This window comes from Scyliorhinus torazame, chromosome 4, assembly GCF_047496885.1.
Source record: "Scyliorhinus torazame isolate Kashiwa2021f chromosome 4, sScyTor2.1, whole genome shotgun sequence".
Lineage (NCBI taxonomy): Eukaryota > Metazoa > Chordata > Chondrichthyes > Carcharhiniformes > Scyliorhinidae > Scyliorhinus > Scyliorhinus torazame.
The window spans coordinates 358,881,816-358,895,319 of NC_092710.1; the positions used below are offsets into that span (position 1 = coordinate 358,881,816).

General features: G+C 58.2%; 1 protein-coding gene across 1 annotated transcript in view; it reads right to left on the reverse strand.

Moving 5' to 3' along the window:
- LOC140411217 (solute carrier family 22 member 7-like) overlaps positions 1–13,504 on the reverse strand; it is a 594,055-nt gene that overhangs the window by 75,751 nt on the left and 504,800 nt on the right. The window lies entirely within an intron of this gene.

The window sequence follows — 13,504 nt, forward strand, 5'->3', positions numbered from 1 at the left end:
AACACCACGCTCACAACTCCCATTCGGATAGATACGGGCCCTCAGCGAGGAACGCCCGCTCTCCAGTATTCCCAGTGCTCGGAGCTCCGGGAAACACCACGCTCATAACTCCCATTCGGATAGATACGGGCCCTCAGTGAGGAACGCCCGCTCTCCCGAACTCCCAGTGCTCGGAGCTCCGGGAAACACCACGCTCACAACTCCCATTCGGATAGATACGGGCCCTCAGCGAGGAACGCCCGCTCTCCAGTATTCCCAGTGCTCGGAGCTCCGGGAAACACCACGCTCATAACTCCCATTCGGATAGATACGGGCCCTCAGCGAGGAACGCCCGCTCTCCCGAACTCCCAGTGCTCGGAGCACCGGGAAACACCACGCTCAGAACTCCCATTCGGATAGATACGAGGCCTCAGTGAGGAACGCCCGCTCTCCGGAACTCCCAGTGCTCGGAGCTCCGGGAAACACCACGCTCATAACTCCCATTCGGATAGATACGGGCCCTCAGTGAGGAACGCCCGCTCTCCGGAACTCCCAGTGCTCGGAGCTCCGGGAAACACCACGCTCATAACTCCCATTCGCATAGATACAGAGCCTCAGCGAGGAACGCCCGCTCTCCCGAACTCCCAGTGCTCGGAGCGCCGGGAAACACCACGCTCATAACTCCCATTCGGATAGATACGGGCCCTCAGTGAGGAACGCCCGCTCTCCGGAACTCCCAGTGCTCGGAGCTCCGGGAAACACCACGCTCATAACTCCCATTCGGATAGATACGGGCCCTCAGCGAGGAACGCCCGCTCTCCGGAACTCCCAGTGCTCGGAGCTCCGGGAAACACCACGCTCATAACTCCCATTCGGATAGATACGGGGCCCTCAGTGAGGAACGCCGCTCTCCGGAACTCCCAGTGCTCGGAGCTCCGGGAAACACCACGCTCATAACTCCCATTCGGATAGATACGGGGCCTCAGTGAGGAACGCCGCTCTCCGGAACTCCCAGTGCTCGGAGCTCCGGGAAACACCACGCTCATATCTCCCATTCGGATAGATACGGGGCCCTCAGTGAGGAACGCCGCTCTCCGGAACTCCCAGTGCTCGGAGCTCCGGGAAACACCACGCTCATAACTTCCATTCGGATAGATACGGGCCCTCAGCGAGGAACGCCCGCTCTCCGGAGCCCCCAGTGCTCGGAGCTCCGGGAAACACCACGCGAATAACTCCCATTCGGATAGATACGGGCCCTCAGTGAGGAACGCCCGCTCTCCGGAACTCCCAGTGCTCGGAGCTCCGGGAAACACCACGCTCATATCTCCCATTCGGATAGATACGGGGCCCTCAGCGAGGAACGCCGCTCTCCGGAACTCCCAGTGCTCGGAGCTCCGGGAAACACCACGCTCATAACTCCCATTCGGATAGATACGGGCCCTCAGCGAGGAACGCCCGCTCTCCGGAACTCCCAGTGCTCGGAGCTCCGGGAAACACCACGCTAATAACTCCCATTCGGATAGATACGGGCCCTCAGTGAGGAACGCCCGCTCTCCGGTATTCCCAGTGCTCGGAGCACCGGGAAACACCACGCTCATAACTCCCATTCGGATAGATACGGGCCCTCAGTGAGGAACGCCGCTCTCCGGAACTCCCAGTGCTCGGAGCTCCGGGAAACACCACGCTAATAACTCCCATTCGGATAGATACGGGCCCTCAGCGAGGAACGCCCGCTCTCCGGAACTCCCAGTGCTCGGAGCGCCGGGAAACACCACGCTAATAACTCCCATTCGGATAGATACGGGGCCTCAGCGAGGAACGCCCGCTCTCCGGAACTCCCAGTGCTCGGAGCGCCGGGAAACACCACGCTCATAACTCCCATTCGGATAGATACGGGGCCTCAGCGAGGAACGCCCGCTCTCCCGAACTCCCAGTGCTCGGAGCACCGGGAAACACCACGCTCATAACTCCCATTCGGATAGATACGGGCCCTCAGTGAGGAACGCCAGCTCTCCGGAACTCCCAGTGCTCGGAGCTCCGGGAAACACCACGCTCATAACTCCCATTCGGATAGATACGGGCCCTCAGTGAGGAACGCCCGCTCTCCGGAACTCCCAGTGCTCGGAGCGCCGGGAAACACCATGCTAATAACTCCCATTCGGATAGATACGGGCCCTCAGCGAGGAACGCCCGCTCTCCGGAACTCCCAGTGCTCGGAGCTCCGGGAAACACCACGCTCATAACTCCCATTCGGATAGATACGGGCCCTCAGTGAGGAACGCCCGCTCTCCGGAACTCCCAGTGCTCGGAGCACCGGGAAACACCACGCTCATAACTCCCATTCGGATAGATACGGGCCCTCAGCGAGGAACGCCGCTCTCCGGTATTCCCAGTGCTCGGAGCACCGGGAAACACCACGCTCATAACTCCCATTCGGATAGATACGGGCCCTCAGCGAGGAACGCCCGCTCTCCGGAACTCCCAGTGCTCGGAGCACCGGGAAACACCACGCTCATAACTCCCATTCGGATAGATACGGGCCCTCAGCGAGGAACGCCGCTCTCCGGTATTCCCAGTGCTCGGAGCACCGGGAAACACCACGCTCATAACTCCCATTCGGATAGATACGGGCCCTCAGTGAGGAACGCCCGCTCTCCCGAACTCCCAGTGCTCGGAGCTCCGGGAAACACCACGCTCATAACTCCCATTCGGATAGATACGAGGCCTCAGTGAGGAACGCCCGCTCTCCCGAACTCCCAGTGCTCGGAAATCCGGGAAACACCACGCTCATAACTCCCATTCGGATAGATACGGGCCCTCAGTGAGGAACGCCCGCTCTCCGGTATTCCCAGTGCTCGGAGCGCCGGGAAACACCACGCTCATAACTCCCATTCGGATAGATACGGGGCCTCAGCGAGGAACGCCCGCTCTCCCGAACTCCCAGTGCTCGGAGCGCCGGGAAACACCACGCTCATAACTCCCATTCGGATAGATACGGGCCCTCAGTGAGGAACGCCCGCTCTCCGGAACTCCCAGTGCTCGGAGCTCCGGGAAACACCACGCTCATAACTCCCATTCGGATAGATACGGGCCCTCAGTGAGGAACGCCCGCTCTCCGGAACTCCCAGTGCTCGGAGCACCGGGAAACACCACGCTCATAACTCCCATTCGGATAGATACGGGCCCTCAGTGAGGAACGCCCGCTCTCCGGAACTCCCAGTGCTCGGAGCACCGGGAAACACCACGCTCATAACTCCCATTCGGATAGATACGGGGCCCTCAGTGAGGAACGCCGCTCTCCGGAACTCCCAGTGCTCGGAGCTTCGGGAAACACCACGCTCATAACTCCCATTCGGATAGATACGGGGCCTCAGTGAGGAACGCCCGCTCTCCGGAACTCCCAGTGCTCGGAGCTCCGGGAAACACCACGCTCATAACTCCCATTCGGATAGATACGGGGCCTCAGCGAGGAACGCCCGCACTCCGGAACTCCCAGTGCTCGGAGCACCGGGAAACACCACGCTCATAACTCCCATTCGGATAGATACGGGCCCTCAGTGAGGAACGCCCGCTCTCCGGAACTCCCAGTGCTCTGAGCACCGGGAAACACCACGCTCATAACTCCCATTCGGATAAATACGGGCCCTCAGTGAGGAACGCCCGCTCTCCGGAACTCCCAGTGCTCGGAGCACCGGGAAACACCACGCTCATAACTCCCATTCGGATAGATACGGGCCCTCAGTGAGGAACGCCCGCTCTCCGGAACTCCCAGTGCTCGGAGCGCCGGGAAACACCACTCTCATAACTCCCATTCGGATAGATACGGGCCCTCAGCGAGGAACGCCCGCTCTCCGGAACTCCCAGTGCTCGGAGCTCCGGGAAACACCACGCTCATAACTCCCATTCGGATAGATACGGGGCCTCAGCGAGGAACGCCCGCTCTCCGGTATTCCCAGTGCTCGGAGCACCGGGAAACACCACGCTCATAACTCCCATTTCGGATAGATACGGGGCCTCAGCGAGGAACGCCCGCTCTCCGGAACTCCCAGTGCTCGGAGCTCCGGGAAACACCACGCTCATAACTCCCATTCGGATAGATACGGGGCCTCAGTGAGGAACGTCCGCTCTCCGGTATTCCCAGTGCTCGGAGCTCCGGGAAACACCACGCTCATAACTCCCATTCGGATAGATACGGGGCCTCAGTGAGGAACGTCCGCTCTCCGGTATTCCCAGTGCTCGGAGCTCCGGGAAACACCACGCTCATAACTCCCAATCGGATAGATACGGGGCCTTAGCGAGGAACGCCCGCTCTCCGGAACTCCCAGTGCTCGGAGCACCGGGAAACACCATGCTCATAACTCCCATTCGGATAGATACGGGCCCTCAGCGAAGAACGCCGCTCTCCGGTATTCCCAGTGCTCGGAGCTCCGGGAAACACCATGCTCATAACTCCCATTCGGATAGATACGGGCCCTCAGTGAGGAACGCCCGCTCTCCGGAACTCCCAGTGCTCGGAGCTCCGGGAAACACCACGCTCATAACTCCCATTCGGATAGATACGGGCCCTCAGTGAGGAACGCCCGCTCTCCCGAACTCCCAGTGCTCGGAGCTCCGGGAAACACCACGCTCATAACTCCCATTCGGATAGATACGGGGCCTTAGTGAGGAACGCCTGCTCTCCGGTATTCCCAGTGCTCGGAGCGCCGGGAAACACCACGCTCATAACTCCCATTCGGATAGATACGGGGCCTCAGCGAGGAACGCCCGCTCTCCGGAACTCCCAGTGCTCGGAGCACCGGGAAACGCCACGCTCATATCTCCCATTCGGATAGATACGGGGCCTCAGTGAGGAACGCCGCTCTCCGGAACTCCCAGTGCTCGGAGCTCCGGGAAACACCACGCTCATAACTCCCATTCGGATAGATACGGGCCCTCAGCGAGGAACGCCCGCTCTCCGGTATTCCCAGTGCTCGGATCTCCGGGAAACACCACGCTCATAACTCCCATTCGGATAGATACGGGGCCTCAGCGAGGAACGCCCGCTCTCCGGTATTCCCAGTGCTCGGATCTCCGGGAAACACCACGCTCATAACTCCCATTCGGATAGATACGGGCCCTCAGTGAGGAACGCCCGCTCTCCGGTATTCCCAGTGCTCGGAGCACCGGGAAACACCACGCTCATAACTCCCATTCGGATAGATACGGGGCCTCAGCGAGGAACGCCCGCTCTCCGGAACTCCCAGTGCTCGGAGCTCCGGGAAACACCACGCTCATAACTCCCATTCGGATAGATACGGGCCCTCAGTGAGGAACGCCGCTCTCCGGAACTCCCAGTGCTCGGAGCTCCGGGAAACACCACGCTCATAACTCCCATTCGGATAGATACGGGCCCTCAGCGAGGAACGCCCGCTCTCCGGAACTCCCAGTGCTCGGAGCTCCGGGAAACACCACGCTCATAACTCCCATTCGGATAGATACGGGGCCTTAGCGAGGAACGCCCGCTCTCCGGAACTCCCAGTGCTCGGAGCGCCGGGAAACACCACGCTAATAACTCCCATTCGGATAGATACGGGCCCTCAGTGAGGAACGCCCGCTCTCCGGAACTCCCAGTGCTCGGAGCTCCGGGAAACACCACGCTCATAACTCCCATTCGGATAGATACGGGCCCTCAGTGAGGAACGACCGCTCTCCGGAACTCCCAGTGCTCGGAGCTCCGGGAAACACCACGCTCATAACTCCCATTCGGATAGATACGGGCCCTCAGCGAGGAACGCCCGCTCTCCGGTATTCCCAGTGCTCGGAGCACCGGGAAACACCATGCTAATAACTCCCATTCGGATAGATACGGGGCCTCAGCGAGGAACGCCCGCTCTCCCGAACTCCCAGTGCTCGGAGCTCCGGGAAACACCACGCTCATAACTCCCATTCGGATAGATACGGGCCCTCAGCGAGGAACGCCCGCTCTCCGGTATTCCCAGTGCTCGGAGCACCGGGAAACACCACGCTCATAACTCCCATTCGGATAGATACGGGCCCTCAGCGAGGAACGCCCACTCTCCGGAACTCCCAGTGCTCGGAGCTCCGGGAAACACCACGCTCATAACTCCCATTCGGATAGATACGGGCCCTCAGCGAGGAACGCCCGCTCTCCGGAACTCCCAGTGCTCGGAGCTCCGGGAAACACCACGCTAATAACTCCCATTCGGATAGATACGGGCCCTCAGCGAGGAACGCCCGCTCTCCGGAACTCCCAGTGCTCGGAGCGCCGGGAAACACCACGCTCATAACTCCCATTCGGATAGATACGAGGCCTCAGCGAGGAACGCCCGCTCTCCGGAACTCCCAGTGCTGAAGAAGATCAGGTCGACAGTTTTAAATGATGTCCGGGGCGGGATTCTCCGCAATCGGCGCGATATCCGCCGATCGGCGCCAAAAACGGCGCGAATCAGATCGGCATCGCGCTGCCCCAAAGGTGCGGAATCCTCCGCCCCTTGAGCGGCCGAGCCCTCACCTTGAGGGGCTAGGCCCGCGCCGGGCTGATTTCTGCCCCGCCAGCTGGCGGGAAAGGCCTTTGGTGCCCCGCCAGCTGGCGCAAAACTGACTTTGCCGGGCGGCGCATGCGCGGGAGCGTCAGCGGCCGCTCACGGCATCACCGCGCATACGCAGTGGAGGGGGTCTCTTCCGCCTCCGCCATAGTGGAGACCGTAGCGGAGGCGGAAGGGAAAAAGTGCCCCCACGGCACAGGCCTGCCCGCGGATCGGTGGGCCCCGATCGCAGGCCAGGCCACCGTGGGGGCACCCCCCGGGGCCAGATCGCCCCTCTCCCCCCCAGGACCCCGGAGCCCGCCCGCGCCGCCGTGTCCACAATTCCCGCCCCCACCGAAGCTCCGGTGGCGGAGAATTCGCGACCCGACGGAGGCGAGATTCATGCCAGCCCCCGGCGATTCTTCCCCCCGGCGGGGGGGTCGGAGAATCGCGCCCCAGATCTCTATTCACCCACACCTGGTCACAGTTTGATCCGAGGGGAAGTTCCCATTGGCCAATCCCACAGGGACAACGTTTCTCTGCAGTGGGGAGTTAAACCCGGAGCCAATCCGGAACCCCAGACCGGGACGCCCCTCTGAAAGGGTGTTCCAGTCTCAAAGTGGGCTTGAGGGGTCCCCACACCTGGACAATGGACAGTATGAACCCCCCCCCCACAGACGGGGGAATCACCCCTCCCCCCAGTGGCCACTCCCCGCCATGGGGTGGCTGAGGGCCCCACACCTTTAGTGCCTCACCCCTTCATTGCTGCCCCCTTCCATGCTGCCTCTCTCACGCCCATAACCTCCATCGCCCCCTTCACCACCATTCCACGGTCACGGGCCCCTCAGGCCCTGCCCCCTGGCAGTGCCAACTCATGCCATGACCATCGTGGCACCTGCCCCTGTCTCACCGCCAATGCCAAACTGGCACCATGACAATGCCGGATAGGCACTGCCGAAGTTCCCGGCAGCCAGACTGGGGGAGGGGGCGACACGACAATGGCCTCGGCGATCCCTGGAGTGACCTGTAGCGCACAATGACGTACGAGAGAGACGAGTAGAGATGAAGTCGATCCAGGCTTTATTAAGCGAGACTTGTCCCCAGCAGCTCAGCAACAGAATGAAGCTGCGGGGAGAAGCTCGGGTTCTTATACCCCGCCTTCAGGGCGGAGCCAGGAGTCGGCAGCCAACCAGGACCCGGGATCTGTCAGCCAATAGCATCTCGGCTTCACAGTCCCACATGACCGTCACGCCAGGTCTCTGCTGGTGGAGACCTGGGCTGTCAGTACACAGATGAAGCCTCACTGTTGTGGCCGCTGACCCCAGGAGCTGGGGGAATGAGGCGTCACCTTGGATGCACAAACTTAGATGAGCCAAATGGATCATTTAAATATCATTAACTGGATCATGACCAGCGGGATCACGCTGGGCGCGATGCGATGCGGCAATCGTGCTCTTAGTCTCACTGGGATTGTATCTCAGTGTCGCTCAGTGACTCTCCGTGTCTCACCGTGTTTCTCCGTGTCTCTCCGTGTCTCCCCGTGACTCTCCGTGACTCTCCGTGTCTCCCCGTGACTCTCCGTGACTCTCCGTGTCTATCCGTGTCTCTCAGTGTCGCTCAGTGACTCTCCGTGTCTCTCCGTGTCTCTCCGTGTCTCCCCGTGACTCTCCGTGTCTCTCCGCGTCTCTCCGCGTCTCTCTGTGTCGCTCAGTGTCGCTCCGCGTCTCTCCGTGTCTCTCCGTGTCTATCCGTATCTCTCAGTGTCCCTCCGTGTCTCTCCGTGTCCCTCCGTGTCTCTCCGCGTCTCTCCGTGTCTATCCGTGTCTCTCAGTGTCGCTCAGTGACTTTCCGTGTCTCTCCGTGTCTCTCACTGTCTCTCCGTGTCTCTCCGTGTCTATCCGTGTCTCTCAGTGTCGCTCAGTGACTCTCCGTGTCTCACCGTGTCTCTCCGTGTCTATCCGTGTCTCTCAGTGTCACTCAGTGACTCTCCGTGTCTCTCCGTGTCTCTCCGTGTCTCCCCGTGACTCTCCGTGACTCTCCGTGTCTCTCCGTGTCTCTCCGCGTCTCTCCGCGTCTCTCTGTGTCGCTCAGTGTCGCTCCGCGTCTCTCCGTGTCTCTCCGTGTCTATCCGTATCTCTCAGTGTCCCTCCGTGTCTCTCCGTGTCCCTCCGTGTCTCTCCGTGTCCCTCCGTGTCTCTCCGTGTCCCTCCGTGTCTCTCCGTGTCTCTCCGTGTCCCTCCGTGTCTCTCCGTGTCCCTCCGTGTCTCTCCGTGTCTCTCCGTGTCTATCCGTGTCTCTCAGTGTCCCTCCGTGTCTCTCCGTGTCTATCCGTGTCTCTCAGTGTCCCTCTGTGTCTCTCCGTGTCTCTCAGTGTCTCTCAGTGTCTCTCTGTGTCTCTCTGTGTCTATCCGTGTCTCTCCGTGTCTCTCACTGTCTCTCCGTGTCTCTCCGTGTCTCTCAGTGTCTCTCAGTGTCTCTCAGTGTCTCTCAATGTCTTTCCGTGTCTCTCAGTGTCTCTCCGTGTCTCTCCGTGTCTCTCCGTGTCTCTCAGTGACTCTCAGTGTCTCTCACTGTCTCTCTGTCTCTCTCCGTGTCTCTCAGTGTCTCTCAATGTCTTTCCGTGTCTCTCCGTGTCTCTCAGTGTCTCTCCGTGTCTCTCCGTGTCTCTCCGTGTCTCTCCGTGTCTCTCAGTGACTCTCAGTGTCTCTCTGTCTCTCTCCGTGTCTCTCAGTGTCTCTCCGTGTCTCTCACTGTCTCTCACTGTCTCTCTGTGCCTGACTCTGCCTCACTCTCTGCGGTGTTTGTGAACCTTACCTGAGTACAGTACAGTACAGTACAGTCTCTCTGTCTCTCTCCGTGTCTCTCACTGTCTCTCCGTGTCTCTCACTGTCTCTCTGTGCCTGACTCTGCCTCACTCTCTGCGGTGTTTGTGAACCTTACCTGAGTACAGTACAGTACAGTACAGTCTCTCTGTCTCTCTCCGTGTCTCTCACTGTCTCTCCGTGTCTCTCACTGCCTCTCTGTGCCTGACTCTGCCTCACTCTCTGCGGTGTTTGTGAACCTTACCTGAGTACAGTACAGTACAGTACAGTCTCTCTGTCTCTCTCCGTGTCTCTCACTGTCTCTCCGTGTCTCTCACTGTCTCTCTGTGCCTGACTCTGCCTCACTCTCTGCGGTGTTTGTGAACCTTACCTGAGTACAGTACAGTACAGTACAGTCTCTCTGTTTCTCTCCGTGTCTCTCACTGTCTCTCCGTGTCTCTCCGTGTCTCTCACTGTCTCTCCGTGTCTCTCCGTGTCTCTCACTGTCTCTCCGTGTCTCTCCGTGTCTCTCAGTGTCTCTCAGTGTCTCTCCGTGTCTCTCCGTGTCTCTCAGTGTCTCTCCGTGTCTCTCAGTGTCTCTCAGTGTCTCTCAGTGTCTCTCCGTGTCTCTCAGTGTCTCTCACTGTCTCTCTGTCTCTCTCCGTGTCTCTCAGTGTCTCTCCGTGTCTCTCACTGTCTCTCTGTGCCTGACTCTGCCTCACTCTCTGCGGTGTTTGTGAACCTTACCTGAGTACAGTACAGTACAGTACAGTCTCTCTGTCTCTCTCCGTGTCTCTCATTGTCTCTCCGTGTCTCTCCGTGTCTCTCCGTGTCTCTCCGTGTCTATCCGTGTCTCTCCGTGTCCCTCCGTGTCTCTCCGTGTCCCTCCGTGTCCCTCCGTGTCTCTCCGTGTCTCTCAGTGTCTCTCAGTGTCTCTCTGTGTCTCTCAGTGTCTTTCCGTGTCTCTCCGTGTCTCTCACTGTCTCTCCGTGTCTCTCCGTGTCTCTCAGTGTCTCTCAGTGTCTCTCAATGTCTTTCCGTGTCTCTCAGTGTCTCTCCGTGTCTCTCCGTGTCTCTCAGTGTCTCTCCGTGTCTCTCAGTGTCTCTCCGTGTCTCTCCGTGTCTCTCCGTGTCTCTCCGTGTCTCTCAGTGTCTCTCACTGTCTCTCTGTCTCTCTCCGTGTCTCTCAGTGTCTCTCACTGTCTCTCACTGTCTCTCTGTGCCTGACTCTGCCTCACTCTCTGCGGTGTTTGTGAACCTTACCTGAGTACAGTACAGTACAGTACAGTCTCTCTGTCTCTCTCCGTGTCTCTCACTGTCTCTCTGTGCCTGACTGTGCCTCACTCTCTGCGGTGTTTGTGAACCTTACCTGAGTACAGTACAGTACAGTACAGTCTCTCTTTCTCTCTCCGTGTCTCTCACTGTCTCTCAGTGTCTCTCACTGTCTCTCTGTGCCTGACTCTGCCTCACTCTCTGCGGTGTTTGTGAACCTTACCTGAGTACAGTACAGTACAGTACAGTCTCTCTGTCTCTCTCCGTGTCTCTCACTGTCTCTCTGTGCCTGACTGTGCCTCACTCTCTGCGGTGTTTGTGAACCTTACCTGAGTACAGTACAGTACAGTACAGTCTCTCTTTCTCTCTCCGTGTCTCTCACTGTCTCTCAGTGTCTCTCACTGTCTCTCTGTGCCTGACTCTGCCTCACTCTCTGCGGTGTTTGTGAACCTTACCTGAGTACAGTACAGTACAGTACAGTCTCTCTGTCTCTCTCCGTGTCTCTCAGTGTCTCTCCGTGTCTCTCACTGTCTCTCTGTGCCTGACTCTGCCTCACTCTCTGCGGTGTTTGTGAACCTTACCTGAGTACAGTACAGTACAGTACAGTCTCTCTGTCTCTCTCCGTGTCTCTCACTGTCTCTCCGTGTCTCTCACTGTCTCTCTGTGCCTGACTCTGCCTCACTCTCTGCGGTGTTTGTGAACCTTACCTGAGTACAGTACAGTACAGTACAGTCTCTCTGTCTCTCTCCGTGTCTCTCACTGTCTCTCTGTGCCTGACTCTGCCTCACTCTCTGCGGTGTTTGTGAACCTTACCTGAGTACAGTACAGTACAGTACAGTCTCTCTGTCTCTCTCCGTGTCTCTCCGTGTCTCTCCGTGTCCCTCCGTGTCTCTCTGTGTCCCTCCGTGTCTCTCCGTGTCTCTCCGTGTCTCTCAGTGTCTCTCTGTGTCTCTCAGTGTCTTTCCGTGTCTCTCCGTGTCTCTCACTGTCTCTCCGTGTCTCTCCGTGTCTCTCAGTGTCTCTCAGTGTCTCTCAATGTCTTTCCGTGTCTCTCCGTGTCTCTCCGTGTCTCTCCGTGTCTCTCAGTGTCTCTCCGTGTCTCTCCGTGTCTCTCAGTGTCTCTCCGTGTCTCTCAGTGTCTCTCACTGTCTCTCTGTCTCTCTCCGTGTCTCTCAGTGTCTCTCACTGTCTCTCACTGTCTCTCTGTGCCTGACTCTGCCTCACTCTCTGCGGTGTTTGTGAACCTTACCTGAGTACAGTACAGTACAGTACAGTCTCTCTGTCTCTCTCCGTGTCTCTCACTGTCTCTCTGTGCCTGACTGTGCCTCACTCTCTGCGGTGTTTGTGAACCTTACCTGAGTACAGTACAGTACAGTACAGTCTCTCTTTCTCTCTCCGTGTCTCTCACTGTCTCTCAGTGTCTCTCACTGTCTCTCTGTGCCTGACTCTGCCTCACTCTCTGCGGTGTTTGTGAACCTTACCTGAGTACAGTACAGTACAGTACAGTCTCTCTGTCTCTCTCCGTGTCTCTCAGTGTCTCTCCGTGTCTCTCACTGTCTCTCTGTGCCTGACTCTGCCTCACTCTCTGCGGTGTTTGTGAACCTTACCTGAGTACAGTACAGTACAGTACAGTCTCTCTGTCTCTCTCCGTGTCTCTCACTGTCTCTCCGTGTCTCTCACTGTCTCTCTGTGCCTGACTCTGCCTCACTCTCTGCGGTGTTTGTGAACCTTACCTGAGTACAGTACAGTACAGTACAGTCTCTCTGTCTCTCTCCGTGTCTCTCACTGTCTCTCTGTGCCTGACTCTGCCTCACTCTCTGCGGTGTTTGTGAACCTTACCTGAGTACAGTACAGTACAGTACAGTCTCTCTGTCTCTCTCCGTGTCTCTCCGTGTCTCTCCGTGTCCCTCCGTGTCTCTCTGTGTCCCTCCGTGTCTCTCCGTGTCTCTCCGTGTCTCTCAGTGTCTCTCTGTGTCTCTCAGTGTCTTTCCGTGTCTCTCCGTGTCTCTCACTGTCTCTCCGTGTCTCTCCGTGTCTCTCAGTGTCTCTCAGTGTCTCTCAATGTCTTTCCGTGTCTCTCCGTGTCTCTCAGTGTCTCTCCGTGTCTCTCCGTGTCTCTCAGTGTCTCTCAGTGTCTCTCCGTGTCTCTCCGTGTCTCTCAGTGTCTCTCAGTGTCTCTCAGTGTCTCTCACTGTCTCTCTGTCTCTCTCCGTGTCTCTCTGTCTCTCTCCGTGTCTCTCACTGTCTCTCAGTGTCTCTCACTGTCTCTCTGTGCCTGACTCTGCCTCACTCTCTGCGGTGTTTGTGAACCTTACCTGAGTACAGTACAGTACAGTACAGTCTCTCTGTCTCTCTCCGTGTCTCTCACTGTCTCTCTGTGCCTGACTCTGCCTCACTCTCTGCGGTGTTTGTGAACCTTACCTGAGTACAGTACAGTACAGTACAGTCTCTCTGTCTCTCTCCGTGTCTCTCACTGTCTCTCCGTGTCTCTCCGTGTCTCTCACTGTCTCTCCGTGTCTCTCCGTGTCTCTCAGTGTCTCTCAGTGTCTCTCCGTGTCTCTCCGTGTCTCTCAGTGTCTCTCCGTGTCTCTCAGTGTCTCTCAGTGTCTCTCAGTGTCTCTCACTGTCTCTCTGTCTCTCTCCGTGTCTCTCTGTGTCTCTCACTGTCTCTCCGTGCCTGACTCTGCCTCACTCTCTGCGGTGTTTGTGAACCTTACCTGAGTACAGTACAGTACAGTACAGTCTCTCTGTCTCTCTCCGTGTCTCTCACTGTCTCTCCGTGTCTCTCACTGTCTCTCTGTGCCTGACTCTGCCTCACTCTCTGCGGTGTTTGTGAACCTTACCTGAGTACAGTACAGTACAGTACAGTCTCTCTGTCTCTCTCCGTGTCTCTCACTGTCTCTCCGTGTCTCTCACTGTCTCTCCGTG